Below are 16,229 nucleotides of genomic sequence, written 5' to 3' on the forward strand. Positions count from 1 at the left end.
CATATAGTGTAGAATGAAATCAACTCGAATGAATAACAGCTGCATTTTTTTAAAATGTCACTGCAAAATAAAGAACAAAATGTGAGATGACTCAACGTTGCACAAAATCTCTCAAGTGGTGATGTTTTGTGTAAGGTTTGATGTTAAACACAGTATGAAATGGTTCATTACACTAATTGTGTAGTTAGTGTCGGGCCTGTAGTGAACTCAAATGAAGCGTGCAGGTACATACGAGATATTACGTTTGTAGGAAAAAAAATCTTTACAAAGTCTCACAAGGTACAGTTACATATGGGATGACAATATGGCCAATAATTGAAGGGTTAAGTTTTGTTGTTTTACCTTAATGCCAGCCAAACAAACAGCCCCTTTCGTAAGCTTGTTTGAAGTGACTTTGTTTTGTGTCTTTGGACTCTGTGCATGTTGTAATAATGTCCAGCAGAGGGCTGTACTACGAAAGTAGATTGGTGGGTTAATGAGGTATGTTGAGTCTAAAGCCAGAGTTTTCCATCCTATGAAAGTGGCTGGATTGCCATGGTAACTTATGCTGCGGACATAACCTGGTGGGGATAGGCGGCTTGGTGCAGCTTCTGCAGTGATGTGGGCACTTCCCTGGACTGAGCCAAAAGGCAAAGCTTTCGATTTACTCATCCATCTATGTCCCAACCCTCAACTATGGTTATGAGCTCTGGGTAGTGACCAAAAGACTGAGATCATGGATACAAGCGGCCAAAATGAGTTTCCTCCATGGGGTGGCTGGGCTCAGTCTTAGAGATAGAGTGAGGAGCTCGGAATAGAACCTAGTGGGAACAGTTTTTGTTCCGAGTCTGGGCATGAGCTAAAAGGCTCCTTTTACAGCTCCTTTGAGTAACATTATTCTCAAGTCAGTGCCAGCTCAGCAATACAGATTCTCAACCAAAGAATAGATTATAAATGCACTTTATCCAACTTGTTGAGCTAGAATGTTACATAAATGCCACCAACCAAAGCTGTGCAATTACAGTAGGGCTTAAGTCCAGTTCAGACCAGTGATTTACAACAAGATGAAACCACTAAAGAACATTGCAGAGAAAAGTTGCAACGGTGTGAACTGGCCGGTCTGAGCATGACTCAAGCCAGCTGATGGTGTCACCTGCAACTCAGCTGGTCATATCGCAGGCGGCTGGTTTTAGAGCATAAGGCACGTCATCTGTTTCAACAGCCAGTCGTCCCCGCCGAGCCCTCTGTTTCTGTCCTCAGGGTGTGCTAATGTCAGACGGTAAGTTGCTGCTGCTGCTGCTCACTGTATGTGCTTTAGAGCATAGATCGGGCCCAAAAAATTCAGCCCGACGTGCATGTTCTGTCTGTCGTCCCTTTATCTGTAATTATGAGCCTGAGCCTGGTTTAAACCCGACATGCTCTTTTGAAGCATACGAACGTGGACATTGAAGGCTGACTCACGTCTTTCTCTCCATGTCAAGCCTTCGTCATGTGCCTCTTAAGTGTTGAGGTCCCCGTCTTTTTGCTGTCATATACCAGCATCGTGCTGCACTTGGTACACTCGATGAAGCTGACACATACGTTGTCACCATCGGCAACTCACATGTGCATGGCCAGTGGCGCCGTCAGATAAGTAGTTGGTTCCATAGCCTAGGTCGGGTTCAGGCTCGGGCAGAGAATCAAAGTTCTGCCCCTCTCCACCTAATGCTTCTTTTATGTCTTTCACCATTTTATTACTACAACAAATGCAACTGGAGCCAGTATGTCACTATCACTGTCCTCATTCATAATTTAAGAAGCAACAAATTATATTCAGCCACAAAATAAGCCTAAAACGGTGGAAATCAGAACAGAAGTACAGAGTGTTGTTGCATCAAGATTATATACCGTCTCATCTAGTTGCATTGGTGTGAACTGGCAGAGTGTTGTAGAACGGCACGTGTTACAGCTCGTTTCATCACGAATCTTTGGTCTGAACTAGGCATTACTGTATGTATCATGCTGCGTTTTTTTTTTCTTTTGCCACAGGAACCTACAATACATCAGTAATACAGAAAATCTGGTGATATCATTTTATTTTATTCACAAGGTTTTCTGGTGCATCTGCCCATACCGGCTATTAAAGAAGTATTCTATTAAATCACAGACTAGCATTATGTGTTGATAGTTCATTATATTATTAATTAGGATGACATTTACATGCAGAGTAATTCCTTTAAACATATCTGACACATAATAATGTTATACAAATGTAATGTATCTCTGATTTGCAGAAATTTACAATGCCAACTTTTATTCTGGTGATTGAGTTGAAATATGGCAATAAACAGAAAGTTAATTGGGTGTGTTTCCATCTGTTGAGTTGAGGCAAAATAAGTGTCTGCCTGACCATAAGGCTCCAATGTCAGGAAAAAGGACATGGTAAAATGGCGTGGCTGTCTAGATCTTACTGCTGTAGGGCAGGTTCTTTTGTTTTAGCTCATATGAGACCATACATGTTGCTTTGTAAAGAATGCTTTGTAAGATGTAGCCGGGGTTCTTCCAGGAACAGCTCAGTGAGAGAGAGGGAGTGAGGTGGCTACGCTCAGAGCAGACGTGTTGGCGATCAGTGCAGAGAAGAAATTAGCAATAAAGTTGTCAAGTGATGTCACGGCCTTGGCCATGCCCCAGCTGATTTGTCTCTTGTGCGTCCCTCTTCCCTGTGTTTCCAGCATTTCTCTCTGTCTGCCTGTTGTCTGTGTGTGTGTGTGTTCGTGTAGGCATGACTCCACTCCTGTCTCCAGGCTCCTGGCTCTACCTACACACCTGCTTGCAATCAACTCATCACCTCCCTCTGTTCGCTCACCTGCCATCCATCAGCTCATCAGTGTTTCACTACACCAACCTCAGCTCTGCACCCACTCATCACCAGATCGTTGTTTCAACTCTAGCGGTAGATACGTGCGCTCAGGTTGTTCCCGGTGGTTTGTTTTTTTTCTTGGTGAAATTTATCTATGCTGTGCTTTTCATGTTTTGTCACTCAGTTTTTTTCTCCTGTGCCTTAGGATCACTGCTTTCCCATCTGCCTCCCTGCCAGTCTGCCTGCAATACCTGCCCACTCACCAACAAACTTTTTTTTCTGCCATGCTACAACCCCCTTATGCTCTGCCACTCCTCCACCGTCATCATTCCCACTAGCATTACATCCAGGACATCATTCCCCTATCTCCACCTTTAAAAAGACTGCAGCGAATCCCCTTCTCTTCCAACCTAACTTCCTGTGCTCTGTGTCTATATTTGGCTCCTCATTCACCAGTCCCTAACAAGTGGTGGTAAATGTACAGTGTAGGTTTCAGTCTGTCCATGAATTAACACTGCAGCTCTTCTGGACCCAAGTTCCCATGTCTAATGTTACTCAGTGAAAACACAAGATCTGGCAAATCTCCCTAGGAAACGACTCACCAGCCAGGAGTACAGAGATGGTACAGAGTAACCCCATTAACAAGTGTATTTGATGATTAAACAGGCTCAGTATCTCCCATCAGTAACTACCATGAAATCATTCCAGCTGGTGCAAACTGGGATCAGTCCCTTGGACAGGACTTTGCCGAGCACAGCAACATATGGTCCCTAGAGGAATGTTATTCATGTTAGAGGATAGGTTTGCATTTTTATAGTCTGTCTATCTAACTGTCTTACTATATCTAACTATATGATGAAGAAAACTCTGTCCATCTGTGTGTCTGTTCCACGTTTTTCTCCTCACTGACTTGGTCAATCCATGTGAAATTTGGCACAGTGGTAGAGGGTCATGGGAGGATGCGAATGAAGCAATATTACATCAATTGGCCAAAGGGGGGCGCTATAGCAACCGATTGAAATTGCAAACTTTGAATGGGCATATCTCATGCCCTGTATGTCGTAGAGACATGAAACTTTGCACAGAGATGCCTCTCCTCATGAGGAACACATTTGCCTCAAGAACCCATAACTTCCGGTTATATAGATTTTCCTCCATTTTGAATTTTTTGAAAAACACTTCAAATCGATCTCTTCCTAGGAAGTTTGACCAATCTGCATGAAACTCTGTGAACATAATCTAGGGACCAATATCTAAAGTTCCCTCTTGACAAGTTGGAAAACTTACTAAAACTGAGCTTCTATAAGGCAATGAATATTGCGGAGGGCGTGGCTCATCACATAAAGGTGTATAACATCTCAAGGGTTTCACCCATCACCACGCAACTTTGTAGGCATATGACCACACATAATCTGAGGGGACCCCTCCATTATTGACCCCATCAAATAAAATGGGGGCGCTAGAGAGCTAATTTCTTATCTAGGCCTAACTGCCATATCGATTTTTACTGAACTTTGTAGATATGTAGAACAGGACGCCTCAAGGTGACTGGAGAAATGTAACTCTAATTGGCAACTGGGTGGCGCTATAACAACAGAAAAATGCTTAAAAATGGCTAAAATGCGACCGATCGCTGTGGCTCACCCTGTGGCTGAATGGGTATGGACTACTTAACAATATTATACAACAGTCAGTTCCAACCAAGTAACTGATTGTAAGAAGAGGCAATCCTTGAGTGCTGATACAGAGTATAATATTAATGGGAGTTTTAACTATGCATGTATCACTGTGTACAACTTATCAAATATCACTGCTCTGTCAGTGCCATTCTTATCTATATATTACGCACTAGGTATCGTCCCACATTTGTGTTTGGTGCCCAGGAAGGTGAGCCACTTTACACTTGTTACATGCATTGTGTCTTATCAAAATACAATTCTGTTTTCACAGGACCTGTACAGTTTCTGCTCATTAGAGGCATCCAGTCTTTTTCAAAATAAACTGACAGTGTCAGTAAAAAAAACCCCTTGTATTTACCTTTTACTACTGTATTTGTGTGACTGAAGTACATGGTTAGGTTTAGGAAAAACACCATCATGGTTTGGTTTTACATTCAGACGAGAAGTGAACACCAGGCTCTGGGGTGAAAGTCCGACACATCCAACAAACTCCAACTGGGGGACTTCAACTGAGAGAGGGAAAGTGATGGACAGGGAGAAATACAGTGGAGAGCCGGGGGTGGGACAGGGCATGCGATGGAAGGACAGAAAACAAAGGGGCTGTAAGATGACGTGACTGGCAGTGTTTGCTTCAGGGCGAGAGATTTATGTAACATGCAGCACAGAGCATTGATCATTATCTGTGTGCTGCATCACTACGGGCCATGTGCACGTGAAGACACACTGTTTTGTTTTGTTTGTTTGTTTTGTTTGTTCGGGGAGGGGGCAATCTGAGTCCTAGTCCCAGTCAACCTGGTCTCACTCTAAAGTCATTGAAAACCAGCGCTTGGTCAGTGACCGCCGGCGTCAGAAATCGACAAAAAAAAAAAAAAAGCTACCCCTCCTTGTCGGCATGATACATGGCCAGTCACTGTTACTGTTTAACAGCACCCTGCTGCATCAGGGGGAAACACAGCGGGACAACAATGAAAGTTAAGACATTGGAAGTCCGAGTAGGATGGGCAGGAGGGGGTGGTGGGTTGGTCCGTCCACCAACTACCAGACAGTGTTTACCTCCTGTAAGACTGTAAAGCCAAACTCTGTTCTTTTTCTTGTCTAAACCCAACCACATGGGTGCATTGGCAAAATGTAACCACGTGCATTTGTTGAAGGACAAAAACGCCAAATCGTGATGTTGTACTGACGTAGTGCGTTTATTTTGAAAGAGACTGTATGCAAACTGTACCTTTCCTGTGAAAACATAGTGTATCTTTAGAGCACACAATATATGTAACAGGCAGAATGTCAACAAGCAACAGACCCAGGGTACATTGCATGTTATATCTCGATGTGGAAAGTCCCTGACATGTCCCTGAAATGTCAAAAGGTTGGAGAGAGAATGTGTTGTTCCAGTCCACCTGAAACTCTTTGTATTTAAAAACCAATTAAGCGATGAAATGAAAAATAAATCATATTTTGCTTAGTGCTGAGGCACAAGGCCATTGACTGAATCACAGCCGTGCCGTACAACAGCACTCCCTCTTGTGTGATATCACTTAATTAGCATGCCCATACAGTATGTATATACAAAGAGTTATTGGCAGCTGCAATTCTTCCTCTTGTAGTCTTGAGAGTACTTCAAGAATATCCAGAGTCTGCCCAAAAATACATGTGTATTGATATTGAATTAATTTCTATTTTCAATTAAGCAATTGTGAAACCTTGGAATTAATATACACTGAATACACTAAATCTCATCAGTGTAGAACAGGAGAGTTGCGATAAGACTTTTCAACCTTTGTGTGAAACAATTTTGGCTCACTGCTGTGTGGAGTCATTTCAGGCTGACCATGGTCATCCCATTCTAAAAACCATTTTCTGTTTATCAGCTGGCTTGAGTGAGACACACAGATAGACACGGACACACAGTTGCCATGGGGAAGAGGCAGACAGGTGGACAGTGTTTGATAGTCTGCCTGCTTCTCTCTTTTTCCTCACATTTCAGCTTCTAGGTTTCCAACCCCCCTCCATCTCTGTCTGCCCTTCTCTTTCCCTCTTTTCTCCCCATTACTGTCACTGCCTCTTTTTACCCCTGTCTCACATTTCCTGTGCCCCACTTAGCAAAGTGAAAAGCGACAACTCCACTACCTTGACATTCCCTCAGGGACCCTGTTTAAGAATTGATGCTGGCCTGATGCTGGCCAAGTGTAAGAAAGTTTCCTCTCCAAATACAGATCAGTCAGTACAGGTTACTCATTGTCACCGTGATATAAAAATCCCACAGCTTTTCAGAGAGCACAACCTAAAAACATAATCCTTTCCTGCTCTGTTAGTGTTGGTCACACCTGTTGTTTTAAGCAGGGTTTGTAAAGAGTTGTTTTTTTTGAAGGGCCAGTTGAGATAACTTTGAAATGAAGCGCTGATTTAAACAGTTAAAAAGAAAATCAGACAGGTTATCTAACCGCATCACATCTGATCATTTTTTTAAACTTCAAGAACCAAAAATATATTACTACTTCTAAGTAGGTTATGTATTCAGCATGTTTTACACGATTGTATGTTTGTCAGCAGAACTACAGAAAAAATACTGGCCCAATTTTCATGAAACTTGGTTGAGAGGTGTAGCACAGACTAAGGAGGAACCAATTAAATTCTGGAGTGGTGTCAAATCAAAGGTGGACACCTGATCTTCGTCCAGGCACTGTTTGTGTGTAGGCCTATTGTCCCTGGGACAGATGTAAAGCTCTGGCAGTCCTGCAATAAAATGCTTAACTTCTCCATATTTACCACAAACTGATATTTACGGAAGAAGAGAATGATATCCTTCGGCTGTGATTGGTTGTTCCTCGTCCCATCACACATAATGTGCGCTACTGCATTCCAAAAGCTAAACTCTGTTTATCTCAGAGTGCAGCCACTGGGCCCTGAAAAATAGACACCCGGGAATGCATGAGCGCTGCGACGGTGTTGTTCTGGCATTGGAGCGTGCCTGCCACACATCTGCATTAAAAATAATGAATTTGAGGTCACAAGAAACAAAGCATGTGTATGGCCCTTTACACTGCTTACAACAACAAGAACAATGCTGACAGAGCTAAGAGCCCTGACACACCAAGCCGAAGTCCAGTCAGTGGTCAGTGTTGGGCAAGTGACTGTTAATTACCCTAGTTTTGTGGTGTGTCTGGAATCATTGCTGCTTGTCAGCCCTTGTCAGTTGTTCTGACTGCACATTCTCATTCACGTCTACATATGACACTCTAGGTATCCTGCTGCGTCTGTTGTTGGCATTCTGAGATGCTATATCAATTTAGGATTGTTACGTTTATATCCCTGAGCAACAGAAGCATGTGGTTAGGTTTAGGTAACAAAAGAACATGGGTATATTTAAAAAAAACAAAAAAAAAAACAACATGTTTTGGTTCAGCATTCACATAAGAAACCAACAGTGGCTCCGCAGGTGAAAGTCTGTGTGAAAGTCAGGGGTTTATTGGACCCATCCACCCCCCTTCCCACCCGCCTTATAGGGACTTTGCAGCTCCTTATATTACATTGTTACCTGCAGTGTTTTAAGCTGACACTGTTCAGCGGGGTTATAAACTGTTGCACCTTTTGTGGCGCGGCCTGGCAGCATATTATACTGCCATGACAGGTGCCTTTTACATTGGTGTCACTGACAAAACTGCGGTAACTGACAAGTTGGGAATGAAAATGGACAGTTTTTCAGCATTCTGATTTTCAGATTGGCAGATCAGCTCTTTGCACGAGAAGAGACACAGAAGTGACAAAAGCAAACAAAGACTTAAGAGGGCTTAAGATTGAAACAGACTTAATATTTGGTAAGATATTTTTTACCCAATAAGCTCTTTAGCAGAAACTGTTTGTAATAGTTAACTATTATGACAAATACAGACTACCTATGCTATGGAGAGTTATTTCCTTTCACACAGGTGTAGACCATAGGTGCTAGACCTTTTTGGCCAAGACACAAGCGACTCAACAGTCAGCCTTCTTTGCCACTGAGTCTTTGATGTCAATTTGGTGTGTCTTGGGGTTCACAGTTGCCCTTTTATCACAGAGATTGTGGTATAGGACCAGTACAGCTTCCCTTCTTCATGAAGTCTTTACATTTTTACACAGAGGCAAACAGCGGCATCATCATGCCACTCTGGTATGTGATTTTAAATAGCATGCAGGCATCATGGAAATAAAGGAGGCGTGACGGGCATGACATGTAACACAGCAGCATCGCCTTCTAGTGAGACATTAACAGCAATAACAATGGCATAACATGAAAATAACAATCAGATACCGTCCCTGTTGTACGGCAGCTGATCTTGTCCTTTGCTTGTAGGGTAAGGAGCTTCCAGACCTCATTGTTTACCAAATTTGCAGACATTTTTAGCTGCTGTTCTTTTTCTTTGAGTAAGCTGCTATCTGCTACAAACTACTTTTTAAATCTTGCGCAGTGGGTCGCTCTTGTAACACGTCGTCAAAATACCAGCTGTCCCGCATATGCAGACATAATTTCTGCGCTGTTACGACCTCTGATGCCGGCTTAGTTGTAAGAGAACTCTGTCCCCCCATTCGGGGATGATACCTCTATATACAGCATGGGGAGGTGGAATATCAGCGAGAAATTCCCGCCTTTAGGAGGCAGTGTAAAAGGGGCTAATAAGGGTTAGCTCACACTCACCCTTGAATAATAGATGTTTGCTGCTTTATTGATGTTCTGAATGCCGCACATCGCACCTTCAACATTACGAGGCAGGGCATTTGGCCTTGGTGAAGGTTTGCATTCTCTGAGTGCCTTTCTAGTTTTATATGGCTTGGAACATGAGTTGAAAGCAGTAAACAGAGGTTTCTACTTGATTTTGCCTGAGAAATCACAAGCTAATACAAAAAAAAAATCATGCTGCTGTATTACTATAAAGTGAACTATTTGATTTCCCTTGCGAGTTTCTGACCTTGCCTATCTTGAACACACTTTGCAAAATTCCATAATAGTCCAGAAAGTCAATAACAGGTTGGTGCCCTGGTATAAATACTTAAAGGTACCATAAGAAGGCTGCCGCTGGACATGCCTTTATTTAATTAATGTGCTATCCTGGGAGGTCTTTGAAAGCACCAGGGGCCTTAACATAGGTTCACACCTGAATAAACTGGTGTACTTTCAACCATATCCTGACATGATCATAAAAAGACCGGCCTTGGATATGCCTGATTAGAATTTCTTTAACATCCAGGGCTCCCAGGGGCAAACAAAGGCTGCCCTTGGGACTTGCCTGGCTGTTATTATTGACCATAACATTAATAGATGCAGGGGTCATACAGAGGCTGCCCTACAATATGCCGGGATAAAACTGATGTAATATCCAAAGGGGTCATTTCGAGGTGGCTGGGGTCTTTCCTGTTCAGGGACATACCTGCATATATTTGGGGTAATACCCGTAGGGAGAGTCATACTGGGGGTGTTATCGTACAGAGGCTGCCCTGAGCTGTCTGTCTGGTTATAATTAATGTAGCATCCCTTATATGGGGCCCACTGTGGAATCAGAACAGAGAAAGAGAGAGGAAGGATTTGAACAGATCTTTACACTTTCTCTATATCTCCATTCCGCTCCTTTTTGTCTCTAAAGCTCCCAGCGGTGCTATAGGTGCAGAGATCAGCTTTTTAATATCAGTGAAGTTCTGGCTATTAAAATTTTATAAAGTTATCACTGTAATCTATCATTGATAGAGGATGGACATTATGGGCCTGCACTCATTAGCAAGTTAAGGGGATTCACAGGGACAGGCGAGAGAGAAGGAGGAAAAGGAGAAAGACAAGGACAGAGTGAGAGAAAGAGACGAACAAAGTATGAACACAGAGGAGAGAGCGTACTGTGTGAATTTGCTGCAAGGGGGATTATTTTTGCATAACTGAAGTATGCTTGATAACATTCATGTGTGTTTTTGCATACGTGTGTGTGTGTGTGTGTGTGTGTGTGTGTGTGTGTGTGTGTGTGGTGCAGGGGCATGCTTCCTTTTGAGGCCCAATTTGAGTTTAAATAAATCAGTGACTGTTAAATTATACATGATGCAAACATGGTAACATTAATATATGAAGAACACACATCTCAACTGCAGGCTGAAAACAAGTTTTCTTCTCTCTCTTGGATGTAGAATTGTACACACACACACACACGCACACACACACACACACACACACACACACACACACACAATGAAATCACTCTAATTGAAACTGGCATATTACCACACTAAGCCTTAATGGATGCACCAAGCTGAGCTGCCCTGGTTTAAAAAATCTGATTTCACATCAGCCATATTTCTCAGGTGAACCAGGACTCTAAAGTGCTGTCCGTTAAATATGCATTCAAAATTCTGCTGGAGATGAATTCTGAGCAAACACTCCCTTCATGGATACTTTAAGAGACATGACAAAACATCATAGCTCCTCTTCAAGTGGCTAGGAATCACAAACACACTGTAGCAAGGCTCATTTTGCAGGAGCTGACAGTCGTAATAAAATTTCACAGACACAGACGGTGTATGAAGATGGACGACACATCTGGACTTCCTCCTTCTGTACAAAAATGAAGCCAAAATATAGAGACAATCACTACCATCTTATGCTGGTGACATCATTTGTAGCCAGATGGTGCTTCTCAAAGTCAAGGAAGGATTCTTAAATGGCTCAATTTCAAGGAGGATATGTCATCGAATCCCACCAAAGGACTGTTCCAGCGTCAAGGACCCTTCAAACTCTACAGAGGAACAAGTCCTTCCTTCAGAGAATTTTCAAGGATACATGTGTGTACCCTCTTTAATGAAGCACATCTGGGCCCTTGCTAGCCTGTTCCAATGTGTGTTTACCAAATGCAGAGTCTTGCCAGCCTCTGTAGGACCTGATTTGGAAGGACCTGTCCTAATAAGGAAGTATCTTTGACAATGAGAAGAACTAGCACTGCTCTAGAACCTCTCCCACCATTCATTGTCAATGGAGCAGCTCCTGACTTTATACCCTATGACATAACAATTTGAATTTTAGCTCTCTAGATTTTGGATATGGGAGCATGTTGTTTGTGTTAACCAATATTTTTAGACTGTCTTTGACCATAGGAATAACATGAATTTTGTATTAAAACTTTGAAAATGGATGTAGTTCCCCTTTAACAAGCCTCTTTTTTTATGATACATTGGAAGGTTTACAGTCAATATTCAAAGTATATAAACTCTGCATGCTAATAAGCGAGAAAATGTTGCTTTACTAGCTATTAATTAAATACAGTGAACACATTTAGTAGCAGGACAGGCAGTTATCATCGCCATTTTCATTAGAGGCACCATAATGTCAACCCCACAAGGTGGTGTGTGACATAAACCTGCAGCATTATTTTGAACAGGCTGTGTGGTGCCTTCTGCAGGGTCTCCCTCTCTTTCCTCTTCAGCCTCAGAACTTAAAACGCAGCTTCAAACTTTGTAGAATGTTCCTGTTCTTGTTGTCTCTCTCCTGCCCACTGCTCGCCTCCACTGAGTTTTCCCTTCTGTGTAGATGGCCTGATTTGGATACCTGCCTACCCAGCTGCGTCTCATCATCAGTTACTCTGTGTGTTTAGAAACTGTAGTTTTCACCCAAGCAATGTAACCAATTAAAAAAAGACAAGATTTATGTTATCATAGATACGCACAGATGTAAATAAAATTAATGATGGCTGAATTCGATTAAGGTGTTTCAGTGTCAGGGTCCTTGCATCATGTGTGCTGGATTACTGTCACAATATCATGGCTTACAGGGACATTTGAGCAGATCGGAGCCATTGTTAATGTTATTAGTGACACCTGTGCTTTCCCTGCTCTGACAAGTCAAAATGTCAGCTGTGAGAAAGACCTATAGTGCCTGGGCAGCTACTGCTGGTCTTACATGAAACTTTTTAAGAGATTTCACTGTCGCAGACAAATCACTCCCATCTCAGTCGTTCTCTTGTATTGTCATCATAAACGTCAGTCTAAGATCTCTTAACTTAGTCTTTTTCTCATCTTGATATTCTGACAAAATCAAACATGTTTAATACTATTGTAAGTTTTAGTCTTGGCTCATGCAAATACTGAAGTTCAATAACGTGACCATTGTGTCAGCATGGGTTTTCTGCAGGTACTCCGGCTTCCTTCCACAGTCCAAAGACATGCAGGTTAATTGATGAGTCTAAATTGTCTGTAGGTGTAAATGTGAGTGTGAATGGTTGTCTGTCTCTGTGTGTTAGCCCTGCCTCTCGCCCAGTGTCAGCTGGGATAGGCTCCAGCCCCCTGCAACCCTTAACTGGATAAGTGGTGATGGAAAATGAATGAATGAATGAATGAATGATTTTGGTGTAAAATTTTGCACCAGGAGCAGGATGGGAAGTAATCTCAAAAGGAATTTAGTGACTGTCTTGCAAATAGTGACTCTGCAAGAGAAAATTTTAAAATGTGTGACTAAAAATTCACATTGTCTTCAGATGTGAGAGGCTGTCAGACTTCAGTCTTTCAAAAGTCTTTTCTTAGTCTTCTAGCGTATGGTAAACACTCGAAAAAAATGAAGAAATATTTTGATTTGTAACTTGTGGAGGTTTTTCAGATTTCATTGCCATAAAGTCATCATTTTGACATCATATGTTTATCTTGCAAGCGATTGTAATTAGCAGTATGATCTTTATTCAGTTAATGAGTATGCAGTCTCCCCATTACAATTACAGACTAACATAGAATTCACCTTTTCTGGAGAATTGGGACAAATCATGTCTACCAGAAAAAGCCTTCCAATTATCAACACAATAATTCTGTCTTTATGGTGAATATTTCTTTAAAGGGCCAACGTTTTCACAAAAAAACATTTTAAAACAAAGATGATTATTGCAGTACATTTTAACACATTTTTAATTGTTTGAAGTTGTGAATTCTTCTCTGGGACGAGGTTTTCTGTCACAGTTAAAGAAATGTAGGCAGATCAAAATATTTTATAAATCATATTTCTTAAAAATAAATCCTTTAAAGATGTGTCCTAGATTTTTGTCAACTCTGTCAGATTTCTATAAAAACATAATTCAATCGGGCATAAAAGGAGTTCGCTATACCACAAGGACTCCTGTCTCGCTTCATGGTTTCCAAAAAGATGGGAGTGTTCCTCAAGTACTGATAAGCTTTCTATTTTTTGATAAGCTCATTCTATAATTTTGCTAAGTGGTGCATCTCAACCACGACAGGTCAGCATTGCAGCCCTTCTTAACCCAAAGTAAATAAGAATTATGGTTTAAAAGTGAGTATTTTGATAAGCATTAAGAACTCTTAGCAACTACTTGTCATCTTTGTCAGATCTTTCCTCTGACACCCATTGTGTATGCTACTCAAAAAAGTTCAATCACTGGGAGGCTGGCCCATTACAAGATTTAATAGTCAAGACTTTGGTCTTTTAAATATATTTTACCAGGATAATTGAAGAGTAAAAAATCAAAAACCCAAAAAAGTAAGGTTTTATTCCAATTCACAAGAATGTGAGTGAGTTATTATCTATTGACCCATCACATGTCAAAGGTTCTCATTTTCAATTGTGTATAAAGAGGATATTACATCTGAAAATGGTTTGTGACTGTCCATTTGTCACTGAGCAGTCTACAGCTAAAAAGCCAAAAGTTGTTTTAATATGATGTCTTGCACGAATGATGGTTTAGTTTTCCAGGCACTGATTGTGCTTTTGGAGAATATTTCCCCAACATAATCAAGTTTATACAATCATACCGACAGATCAATATTTTTAGTTAATATCACAAATACCAGATTACTACGTCTGTCCATTTTCATTGTCCCTTTTCCTAGTTAAAATAGAAAAACCCACACGAGCATCTTAGGTCTGTGATAAATAATTTGATACAGCCACAAGTCTGCTGAGAGACTCCTTCTGAAAATTACTGAGCCAATTTAAAAGCCTGTCCAGATTACATATTTGTTTTCCACAGGTTAACAGCTTGCCTTTTGCTCTTTATTATTAGCTATACGTGATTGCCATCTTGTGGCAGCAGGTGACATTGCCTTTAAAAAAACTATCACACATATTCAGATGTGCCCATATTCCCAAGAAGTCTAAATTAACAGGAATTAGTGCTTATTGCTTTTCTGTGAAAAGAACATCTGCTGCTAAATTATACAGATCGTGCTCTACAAGTTGTTGACACTGACTGTGTAAATAAAACCTGACAAGTCAGTCACTGTAATCAATTTTGAAACACCTTCTATACACACATTAAATTGACAATATGAAGGTGTATACACAGCCTGACCCTCCCTCTCCCCTCTGCTTACACTGACTGATGGCGATACATAATTCATATCTAATCAATACTGCACTGGTTGTCAATGAAAAGCTTTTAATCTTTCTTGATATTCATATTCTAGAAGGGCACAAAAATGGCCCAATTTGAAGATGGGTAATATTAGCAGAAGCTGCTGCCCGCTGGTTCCCTCCTAATATTTAAGTGTAGCCTTCAAAGCTTGTATTGATTGCTTCCCAGCCTCTGGGCCAACACACCAGCGTAACAGACTCTGGAGCACAGAGCTGGATCAAACTGGGTGGTACATACATGCCTGAGGTAATATGTGAGTGCGTGCATGTCCAGACCGTGTCTGGACTGTCAATTAACGTTTCATATGTTCTAATTGTCAAGAGTTTTGTGTCTTAACTTCTATTTTCTTGTTGCCTCTCTTCTTCAGATGCCAGTGTGTTTGTTTGCTTTTTTTAGTCTTTCATCTGATCACATGCTCTCCTCTCTTCCCTCTCTAGCTTTCACATGTCTGTTGACTTTCCTCAAAATGCTCCCTACGGAGAGAACAGCTATTCCAGTCACACCCCTGCTTAGAGACAGGGAGAGAGACAACGAGAGGCACGGGAAAAAAGAAGAGGGAAAAGGACTGAGAGAGAGATGAGACAGAGGAAGAGAGAGGCACACGGGAGGGGTGTGTAGAGAGAGATAGAAAAGGGAGAGCCCACAGACAGTAAGAGAGCAGTTTCATTCCCCTGAGAACTAATTATACCATTACCACAGAGCTCAGTTCAAGGCCACTTTAAAAATCTAATGTTGCGACTCTTTTCTCACGCACTTTCTCTGCAACCGCAGACAAAACACACACAGCTTCTCCACATGCATCCCATGCTGCCATCTAGCGTGGAGCATGGAGTATATAGGCATTTACAGAGAAAGTGATTAGAGCATTCATGGCAATTGTGAGATCTGTTACTGTTGGCACACCTCCCTGTGTATGCAGTACTTCAGCTGTATATTACTGTGCTTAGGAATGTTACTGTAGCTAATAGCTAAACATGAGTTTGTTTTTTTATGTGGAACGATGTCATAGGCAAAGCAGATATCTACTAGAGGTGCGGACACAAGTCACATGACTTGGACTCAAGTCAGACTCAAGTCACAAATTTGATTACTTTAGACTCAACTTGAAAATATTGAAAAAAGACTTGTAACTTGACTTGAGCTTTATCATCAATTATTTGTGACTTCACTTGGATTTAAACCTTTTCACTTGAAAATGTTTGATAATTTTCCCCAAGCCCAAAGATATAAGAAGTAGGCAACATCATATAAAGCGAAGGGCCAGTTAAAATAACTTTGAAACAAAGCAGTAGTGATGGCCGAATGAAGCCTCATGAATCATTTTCTTTATTTTCTGAGCCCACTAGATGGCGCTTTTTCTTCAACAAAAGGTTTAAA

At 41.4% G+C, this 16,229-nt stretch overlaps 1 long non-coding RNA gene across 1 annotated transcript in view; it reads left to right on the plus strand.

Annotated features, from left to right (window-relative positions):
• The window catches only part of LOC125900415 (uncharacterized), a 291,070-nt gene that overhangs the window by 223,913 nt on the left and 50,928 nt on the right, over window positions 1-16,229 (plus strand). The window lies entirely within an intron of this gene.

Source organism: Epinephelus fuscoguttatus, linkage group LG14, assembly GCF_011397635.1.
Source record: "Epinephelus fuscoguttatus linkage group LG14, E.fuscoguttatus.final_Chr_v1".
In the NCBI taxonomy this organism is placed as follows: Eukaryota; Metazoa; Chordata; class Actinopteri; order Perciformes; family Serranidae; genus Epinephelus; species Epinephelus fuscoguttatus.